Source organism: Urocitellus parryii, chromosome 11, assembly GCF_045843805.1.
Source record: "Urocitellus parryii isolate mUroPar1 chromosome 11, mUroPar1.hap1, whole genome shotgun sequence".
Lineage (NCBI taxonomy): Eukaryota > Metazoa > Chordata > Mammalia > Rodentia > Sciuridae > Urocitellus > Urocitellus parryii.
In genome coordinates, this window is record NC_135541.1 from 112,237,695 (window position 1) to 112,246,722 (window position 9,028).

At 40.1% G+C, this 9,028-nt stretch overlaps 1 non-coding gene across 1 annotated transcript; it reads left to right on the forward strand.

Moving 5' to 3' along the window:
* Positions 1-8,571: 8,571 nt before the first annotated feature.
* On the forward strand, positions 8,572-8,644 carry Trnae-uuc (transfer RNA glutamic acid (anticodon UUC)). The gene has a single exon. It is a non-coding gene; the product is annotated as a tRNA-Glu (tRNA).
* Positions 8,645-9,028: the final 384 nt, after the last annotated feature.

The following is a 9,028-nucleotide window of genomic DNA, read 5'->3' on the forward strand; positions in this document are numbered from 1 at the left end:
TTTTTCACTGCAGAATAGCAAATGTGGCTGTGCAGAAAGATGTATTTTAGTCTTGGCCTTATTTCGTTATGGATTTAGACTTAATGATGTGAATTTATGTACACATTTGTTTGTTGAAAATCTCAAATTTACAAGTAAATTTAGTCCATATTATTTGCCCTGGTACTCACAGGCAGCTATGACGCATGGAATCTGAAGAATTACTAGGGCTGGGTTTGTGGCTCAGTGGTCTAGTGCTCACCTAGCATGTGTGAGGCACTGGGTTTGATCCTCAGCACAACATAAAAATAAAATAAAGATATTGTGTGTCCACCTACAACTAAAAAATAAATGTTAAAAACAATTATCCAATAGAAGCATGTGAACTCATGGCAGAATAAAGATGATCCTCAGGGAGACTCCCATGGCAGTTGTACTTATTGCTTCATGTCTTTGATTTTATAACATTTTCATTGTTGGCCAGTAAATCAGTGACAGTACCATGCATACCATGTCCTTGGCAAAATAGGATACAGCATAATTACAAAGGAGTGAGGAGGGATGGAAAAGGGAGGAACTGAGGGACAAGATTGGCCAAATAATGTATGTACGTTTATGAATAGACCCCACTAAATTCCACCTTCATGTATATCTATAAAGCACCATTTTATTAAACAATAAATAAATGGAACGAAGACCAATAATGGGGCAGGGAGGGAGGGGAAAAAAAAGCAAAGTAAAAGTACTGGGAATGAAATGTAGCAAATTATATCCCATGCATGTATGCATGTCAAAATGGACCTCACTATTATGTATAACTAAAGTGCTCTAATAAAACATTTAAAATGAGGAAAAATATACATACACTGCCAATTAAACTGGGACTTTCTCAACCAAATAAAAATGTAATTGATGTGTTTAGTTCCATAAAAGCATTGGAATAAGTTTTTAATAAATGCTGATTTTATTAGGAATAATAGTATTTTGGGGGGTGGGGGAAGAGGTTAGTTGAGAAATGAGTGGCAAGCAGCACTCAGAGAGGAGAAGAACTCCAAATTTTATTTTACTCTAGAGGGTCCCAAAAGAAAACAAAACTCCAATTTCTGAGCACCCATTCACATTTTCTCACAACAGTTATTGGCTATCAAGCCTCATAAATTTCTAGTCTAGCCTATATATGATTGTGCACAGAATTTTTAATGGGAAACTTGTTTACAGAATCAGAGTGTGATTAGAGGAATAACTGGCCATTCTTACCAGACCTTTGATAAACATCTGGCCTTGGGCTTGAAGCCTGCACAGGTGCATTTACACTTCAAAGGGGAGTGGTCAGACTCCCAAGAGAAGTTCTCTATAATCCCAATGGTAGGGACCCACAGTCAATCAGGCTTCCTGGAGAAAGACTGAGAGATGGGAATGGAATTGACACCTTACCTAGGAGTAGGTTTGTTACTATAGTATTTTTACAATTTCATTTCCCAACCAGGTCTGTTTTTGCCATCACAATGTAACAAATAACTTAGTGGTCTTAACACACTTTTCAATAGTTTTTTTCTAATTCTTTAACATTGCAAAAAATAAAAAAATAAAAATAAAACATCAAAGAAAACAAGTAATTAAGTGCACTTGGGCCCCATCCCCTCAGGCTCAGGAACCTCCATCAGCATTCCTGCTTATTCCCTGCCAGGATCACAGAAACCATGTGAGGTCACTGTGTTAAAATGATGAGAGTCACAGCCTCAAGAAAAGGTACTTCTGTACAGTGATACTGTATAAAACAGTGAAGGAGAGAGCTGGGCTCACAGCTAGGTTCCCCTCAGCTCTCCGGGCCAGGACAAGCCCAGCCTCATTCCTAGCTTTTTTTTTTTTTTTTGAATCTCAATACAGCTTTCCAGAGTTGTGCTTATTGCATTTCTAGCAACAACATATAAGTGTACCTCACCAGCATCTAGTATTATTTGTATTCTTTATGTTTATCATTATAACTGAAGTGATATAAAATTTCAGTGTAGTTTTAATTTTCATTTACCTGTTTAACTAAACTTTTTTTCATGTATTTCTTGGCCATTTTTATTGAGTCTTTTGAGAAATGCCTATATTTTTCTTTTGCTCATTTTCATTGAGTTTTTCATTACTGATGTTTTGTTACTGTGTTTTGAGTTCTTCTTTTATCTGGATATTAATATGTGGTTGGAAGAGAAGCTGCCAAAGATCTCCAATTCTGTAGACTTTATTTATACTTCTGTTTCTTTTGCTGGGCAAAAAAAGCTTGTTACTTTACAGCCATGACACTTATTTATTCTTAATTTTATTGTTTGAAATTTATGGGTATTTTCAAGGAAGTTGGAGCCTGTGACAATATATTAAAGAATCAGCTTTTTATGAGCCCAATTTGGCTTTTTCCACTGACTTTCACAGTTATTTTAGAAATCCTTTATTTTGAATTGAACCACGCAGAGTAAATAGCACCTTACATTTTGCTTTTCAAATGCTGTACAGCTTCTGCCAAATAGTTCATTGTCTATGAGTACTAAAATGCATAAAAGAATAAAGAAAACGAAGGCTAAAAAAAAAAAAAGAAAATGACTTTAAAATAGCCATGCATTCCTATCCTATTTCTTTTTTCTTTTTACTTTTATTTATCTGTTTGTCTATTTATTTATTTATTTATTTATTTTCAGTACAGGGGAGTGAGTCCAGGACCTCATGTATCCTAGGTAGGTGCTGAAAAGACCCCCGTTTCCCTGTCCAAGGAGAATCACACGAAACACTGGCTGCAATAAGCAAGAGGTTATTTATTGGGACACAGGCGCCTGCGGGTGCCCAGCAGAACCTCAGCCGGAGCTTTGGTGAGCTGGCACACCGGGCTAGGGGATACAGAGATTTTTATAGGGTAAAGGGGCAGTTTTCACGCACGGTAAATAATAGGTTTCTTATTAGTTAATTTTAAACCCAGCATATAGGCTACCTAAAGGGCAAAGTTGTTTTTCACTTTATGTTACTGGAAAAGCCACATAAAAGTTACATGTTAGCACTCTGGTCCTCTTGTTGCTGCTCATTCAGGCATGCCTTAGGACCTGGTCCTTTGTGCTTTCTCAACCGGTTACACCTAACTGATTGTCTGAAAAACACCTCTGGTGCCTGCGTAGGTTTGTGACATGCCTCGGTGGTTTTGCAACTAGGCCTGAGGTTGTTGGGCTGGGGTCTTTCAGGTGCTACTCTACTGAGCAACATCCCCAGTTCTTTTTTATTTGGAGACAAAATCCTGCTAAGTTTTCCATGCTGGTCTCAAGTCTGCAATCTTCCTGTCTCACCCTCCCTATTAGGTGAATAACAGGCATTTGTCACCATGCCTGCAATCTCTCTTGTTAACATTATGCAATGGACACCTGTCACTTCCTCAGCATCTTTAGGCAGCTACAACAGTATAGGTAGTTTTGATTGGTGGCTCAAGGAAAACTGCCCCTGTATTCAGTGTGGCTGCGGATGCCTAGTACTAAGGCAGGTGGTGGGTATGGCAGGCTCTCACTGCCTCTGCCCAGCTTCAGCCTCAGCTTAACCTAGGGTGGAATTTCAGGATGAAAGTTTGGAGCTTGAGATGCTCTGAAAGTTAGTGACAACCAAGGCCTCTACTCCTTATCACCTCCTGTCCCCTCTTGCCCTCAGCTCCAGGCTCCCAGAACCTCCTCCAGGCCTCACACACCCATCAGACCCTTTCCCCATCCTCCAGATGCCCTCCCCAAATCTCCACCTTTCTCTATATCCTGTTCCTCCTCCAGACCCTGTCCCCATCCTCCAGACTCTACCACTTCTTTAGACCCCACCTCTTGTGCTGATCCCCCCACTCTTCCATATTCGCCTTTTATTATGATTCTGTCAAATTTCCAGTCCCTGTCCCTCTCAAGTTCTACACCTACTCCAGAGAAGTTCCTGTTTCAAGATCAAGCCCTTTTCCAGACCCTGCTCTCCAAACCCTACCCAGATGGAGCCTATTTCTGTATAACCTACACCCCTCCTCTGGACATGTCCCTTCCTACAGACCCCAAGTCTCCCATGCCTTGCCCTCTTCCAGACTCTGCCTTTACTTCAGACTCCACACTTTTCCAGGCCCTGGCCATTCTAGAGACCTCTCCTCCAGATGCACCCCCTCCTCCACACTCTGCCAGATCCTAGTCACCTCCAGAACCTGCCCCCTTCCCAGGCCCACCTCTCCTCCAAACCCACAGTCTTCCTGACTCTGCCTTTCCTCCAGGTCCCACCCTGTCCCAGGCACCACCCCTGCTGGGCCAGGTGGAGCAGCTGCAGGTTGTGTGGCCTCAATGTGCTAATTGGCAGTTTTTGCAGTGGTACACAAAATAATCCCTATTTTTGAACATCTATCCTGCATTGGTTGAAGTATCTCAGGCTTTCATATGCCTTAAACCAAATTTAAGAAAATCCCCTCTTTCTCTTTTTAAATATTTATTTTTGTACCAGTGATCAAACCCAGGGGTGCTTATCCACTGAGCCCCTGACTCAGTGATTTCTACTTATTTATTTAGTTTTAAAAATTTGAGACAAGGTCTTGCAAGTTTGATGAGGCTGGCTTTGAACTTCTGATTCTCCTTCCTCAGGCTTCAAGCCACTTGGTTGATCACAGACATTAAAATAAAATCAGCTGAGGTTGTGACTCAGTGGTGGAGTGCTTGCCTAGCCTGAGTGAGGTACTGGGTTCAATTCTCAGCACTGCAATAAATAAAATAAAAGTTCATCAACAGATATATATATAAAACAAAAAAACAATATCAGAATTTGTCAAAGGTTAGGTAAAACTCAGCTCTGATCCCTGATGATCCTGTGGTCCTTTTCAGTGGGAGATCTCTTATCATCAGTCCAGGTTTTCTATGCTAATTGGTCAGTTTATAGTTTCCTTATTCTAGAGACATTTTGCAATGTCTGTATTTACTCAGAAATCCTCCATGTCCAACAGGATTCTAGTTCAACATTTCTTTTCTTCTCTTTCTAGTTTTCAACAGAATCCTGTAAACTTCTGCTGTTTTTCATCAACAACATTTTTAAAAGATATTTTTAATTTACTTTATTTTTTATTTAAAGAGGTTTTTTTTTTAAATTCTTATGGTACTATTGGCTTATTTTAATTAAACTGTGCTTATTAGGACATATTTGAGGGCTGGGCATGCAGCTCATGGCAAAGCACTTGCCTAACATGTGGGAGGTCCTGGGTTGAATCTCAACACCACACACCCACACTGAAGATGGCTTTGAAAGAACTTAAGCCTCAGAGGTATCCATAGACATAGTTAAAAATAACATGTACTTATAAATATGCTCCATATTTGGATGAAATTATTCTAAGCAAGATTTTCAAATAAGTTTTAGAAGATGGAATCAGGATGATGGGTTTTTAAAATTTTTTTTTCAATTTTTATTTACTTGTTCTAATTGGTGATTCATGACAGCAGATTGCTCTTCAATTCATTGTACACAAATGGAGCATATTATTTCTCTTCTATGGTTGTACACAGGTATGGTCATGCCTTTCATGCAATCATACATGTAACTAGGTTAATGAAATCCATCTCATTCCACCAACTTTCCTATCTAGGATGGGATATTTTTCATGTCAACTAGTATAATACTTAAAACCACTATAGATTAAATTTCCTCAAGACTCAAACTATTACAATATGCAAGAGATAAGTCATTAGTTGCATTTTGTAATTTAAATACATTTTCTAAATAATCTTAAAATTATATTTTTTTCTAATTTTCAAATTTAGAAAACATATCCTTATATCCTATTAAAATCTACATTCATCAGAAAGTTAATTATTTATTGCTTACAAGTAAGAGGACAGGCTTTCTGATAAGCATCAAACTTCATTGAAGGGTAAAAATTTTATTTTTGAGGAACTCATACTGCACATTTTCAAAGAGAGTCACATAAGAAAGCAAAAATGTTATCCTCCCCTCATCCTAGAAATAAATAAGAAGGGCATAAAATTTCTTTTTAAATCATGACACTTGTAAGTTTAGCACCAGCATCCAAAATGAACAAAAAAGGAAAAAAAAAAACATTTACTATATATTTCAGATTTCTTTGGTTGGGGTTCTCCCCATGTGGTATTAATATTTCTTCTTTCAATTCATATTACCAAAACAGTAAAAACCAGGAAAAAAAATATAAACCTAGTGGTTGCTGAAACTGGGGAGGTTGCTCTCTCTGTGCAGGCATTCCTGGAATGGCAGCTGGCTGGAAAAATATGCTGACATTTTCACATTGGCTGCTTCAGCACCCTTTTCTCCTTCAACCACATCAAACTCTACAGTTTCTCCATCTCCTACACTACGCAGATATTTCCGTGGGTTATTCTTCTTGATGGCAGTCTGATGTACAAATCGATTTATAAATCCATATCCATTTCTGACGTTGAACCATTTGACAGTGCCAAGGACTTTGGTGGCGAGAACTTTTCTCTCCGCGTCTTCGCTGCCGGCGGTGGCTGAAGAGGCGGGGGCCGCGGTGCCCGTGGCTGCCGGGGCCGCGTCCCCACCGGGGTTTCCTGCGACGAGGGCGGCGGGCGCGGGAGCCACGGCCTGGGGCGCACCGCTGCCCACAGGGCTCTTAGGCGCGGGGTCCTGGGGCGCCGCGGCGGCCGCCTCCGCCGGAGCCTGCGGGAGGGTGGTGGTGGTGGTGCTGGTGGCCTCGCCCGCCTCGCTCATGCCGCCTCCTCTGCTCTCACTCGGGCACCTCGGTGGCGGTTGGCGCGGCTGGTGGTCGCGACGGCCGGGCTCGCTCTCAGGGAGGCCGGTGCGGATCTTGCGGCGCAGGCGGCGGCGGCCGAGGGGGCGTCTGGCGGCGGAGGCGGCTGGAGCTCTCCGGCTGCGCGCTCGCGCTTGGGCTCCTCGCTGGATCTTACTGCCCCCAAAATGGCCCCGCACAAGTTTTTCTAAGCGGCGCACCGGCCAGCGAGTGTATCATTTAAAAAATGTACCAATGTGCTTTGGTGCCAGAAGTTTGAATTTATTCTTTGATATTGTGTGTTTATTAGCAGTTAGGGTTATTTCTAATGAAAGTTCCATGATAACGTTTTATCCTAATGTCGGTGCCTTTATGTGCTTAGAAGGTAGCTTTTAGAGCAGAGTTGAGTGTACATATATAGTATTTGGTGGATTCATTAGAAAAGCACATTCACTTTTTTAAATAGTTGTGGTTGGACATAATAACTTTATCTTACTTATTCATTTTTATTTAGTGATGAGGATTGAACCCAGTGCCTCACAGATGCTAGGTGAGTGTTATACCACTAAACCACCACCCCAACCCCAACATATACTTTTTTTAATATTTAAAAGCTTATCTTTTTTGAATTAGTGAAAGCAGTGTTTAGACATGTTAATATTGTGAGCTGAACAAAGTACAGGTATAGTTTAATAAGCTTTTTGGAAGTTGACATAATGGCCTCTGCCCTATTCTACTTCTTCCATGGTTGTCTGTGATCAGATATATCAGCTTGAAAATTTTTTGATTGGACCCTAGGCCTTACACATGCTAGGCAAGCACTGAACTACATATATCCCCCTCTCCTATAAAGTGTATTTTGAGACAAAGTATTGCTAAATTACCCAGGTAGGTCTCAAATTTGTAATCCTCATTCCTTAGCCTCCCAAGTATCTGGGATGACAGGCTAGTGTCAAAGTTCCTGATGTGTCTTGGACGATTTATGTCAGTATCATGTTTTTAGTGTATTAATAATTTTTTAAGCTATACTATGTTCATTTTTCTTTATTTCCCAAAAGTCAATAAAGCTTTTTTGGTTGTTTTGGTGGTATGCTTAATGTAAACATACTTTACAATGATACACTGCAGTTCCTTATAGTCTAGCTATGCAATTCGATGTGAGGAAAGTATTTTTTTTTTTCTGATAATGTCAACTGTATTTCAGGTCCAACATGTTTTCCTAAAAGCAATGGTTATTAATGTTTTAATGATCACATAGAAAAGAAATGAAAATATATGTCTACACAAAAATTTGGATGTGAATGTTCCTAGAAGAATTTTGCATATTAGTCAAAAAGTGGGAATCACCCAACTGTCCATCAACTGATATACCAATACATAAGCATGTGGTATATCAGTACAATGGAATATTATTTGTCAATAATGAAGAACTGATTATTGCTACCATGTGGATGAAACTTGAAAACATTGTTCTCAGTGAAAGAAGTCAGATACCAAAGGTCAATGGTTTAATTTATAAATGAATTTCACAGCTGGAGTTCCTTAGTTGGGATGGCAAGGACAGGCCAACCCAGAGAGAGAAAGGAGATGAGTGGTTGTCAATGTCTAGAGGGAATGTGGCTGACTGGAGGATGGAAGTGCTCTTTGGGGGTGGGTGATGAAAATGTCCTAAACTGATGAAGGTGATAAATGTACAACTTTGAATATTCTGGAAGCCATTGGATTTTATGTTTTAAGTAGGTGACTTGAAGAGTATATAAATTATATCTCAATAAAGCTGTTTCTAAAAAGCAAGATGCATATGGACACATACAACACATCATTGATATAAAAATACTGAAAATGTATCTGGGGATATGGCTCAGTTGGCAGAGTGCTTGCCTTTCATGCACAAGGCCCTGGGTTCAATTCCCAGCACCACCAAAAAAACCCCAAAACAAAAAAAAAAAAATGGAAAATGCAAATAACACTATTGTTCAGGCACACACACTAATGTAGTACAGGCACAGAGACAAGCATATGGATAATAAGATCACAAACTGGGAAGGCCCTGGCAAACCCAGGAGGGGATGGTTAGTCCCTGAGGGAGACAGTGAGTGGAGAAACATTTAACTCTTAAGCTTGATAGTGGAACATAGATGTTCTTGCTATTATGCCTACACCTTGTTTATTAGCTTTTAATTCTTTGTAAAAAAATTTCATGGCCATTTCCCAATGTTTTAGAAGTTGGGCATGTGTCTTTGATATAGTGAGGTGGGAGACTGGCCTTAGGGGCCCCTGGACTGGGTGAGCATGGTGCTGGACAGA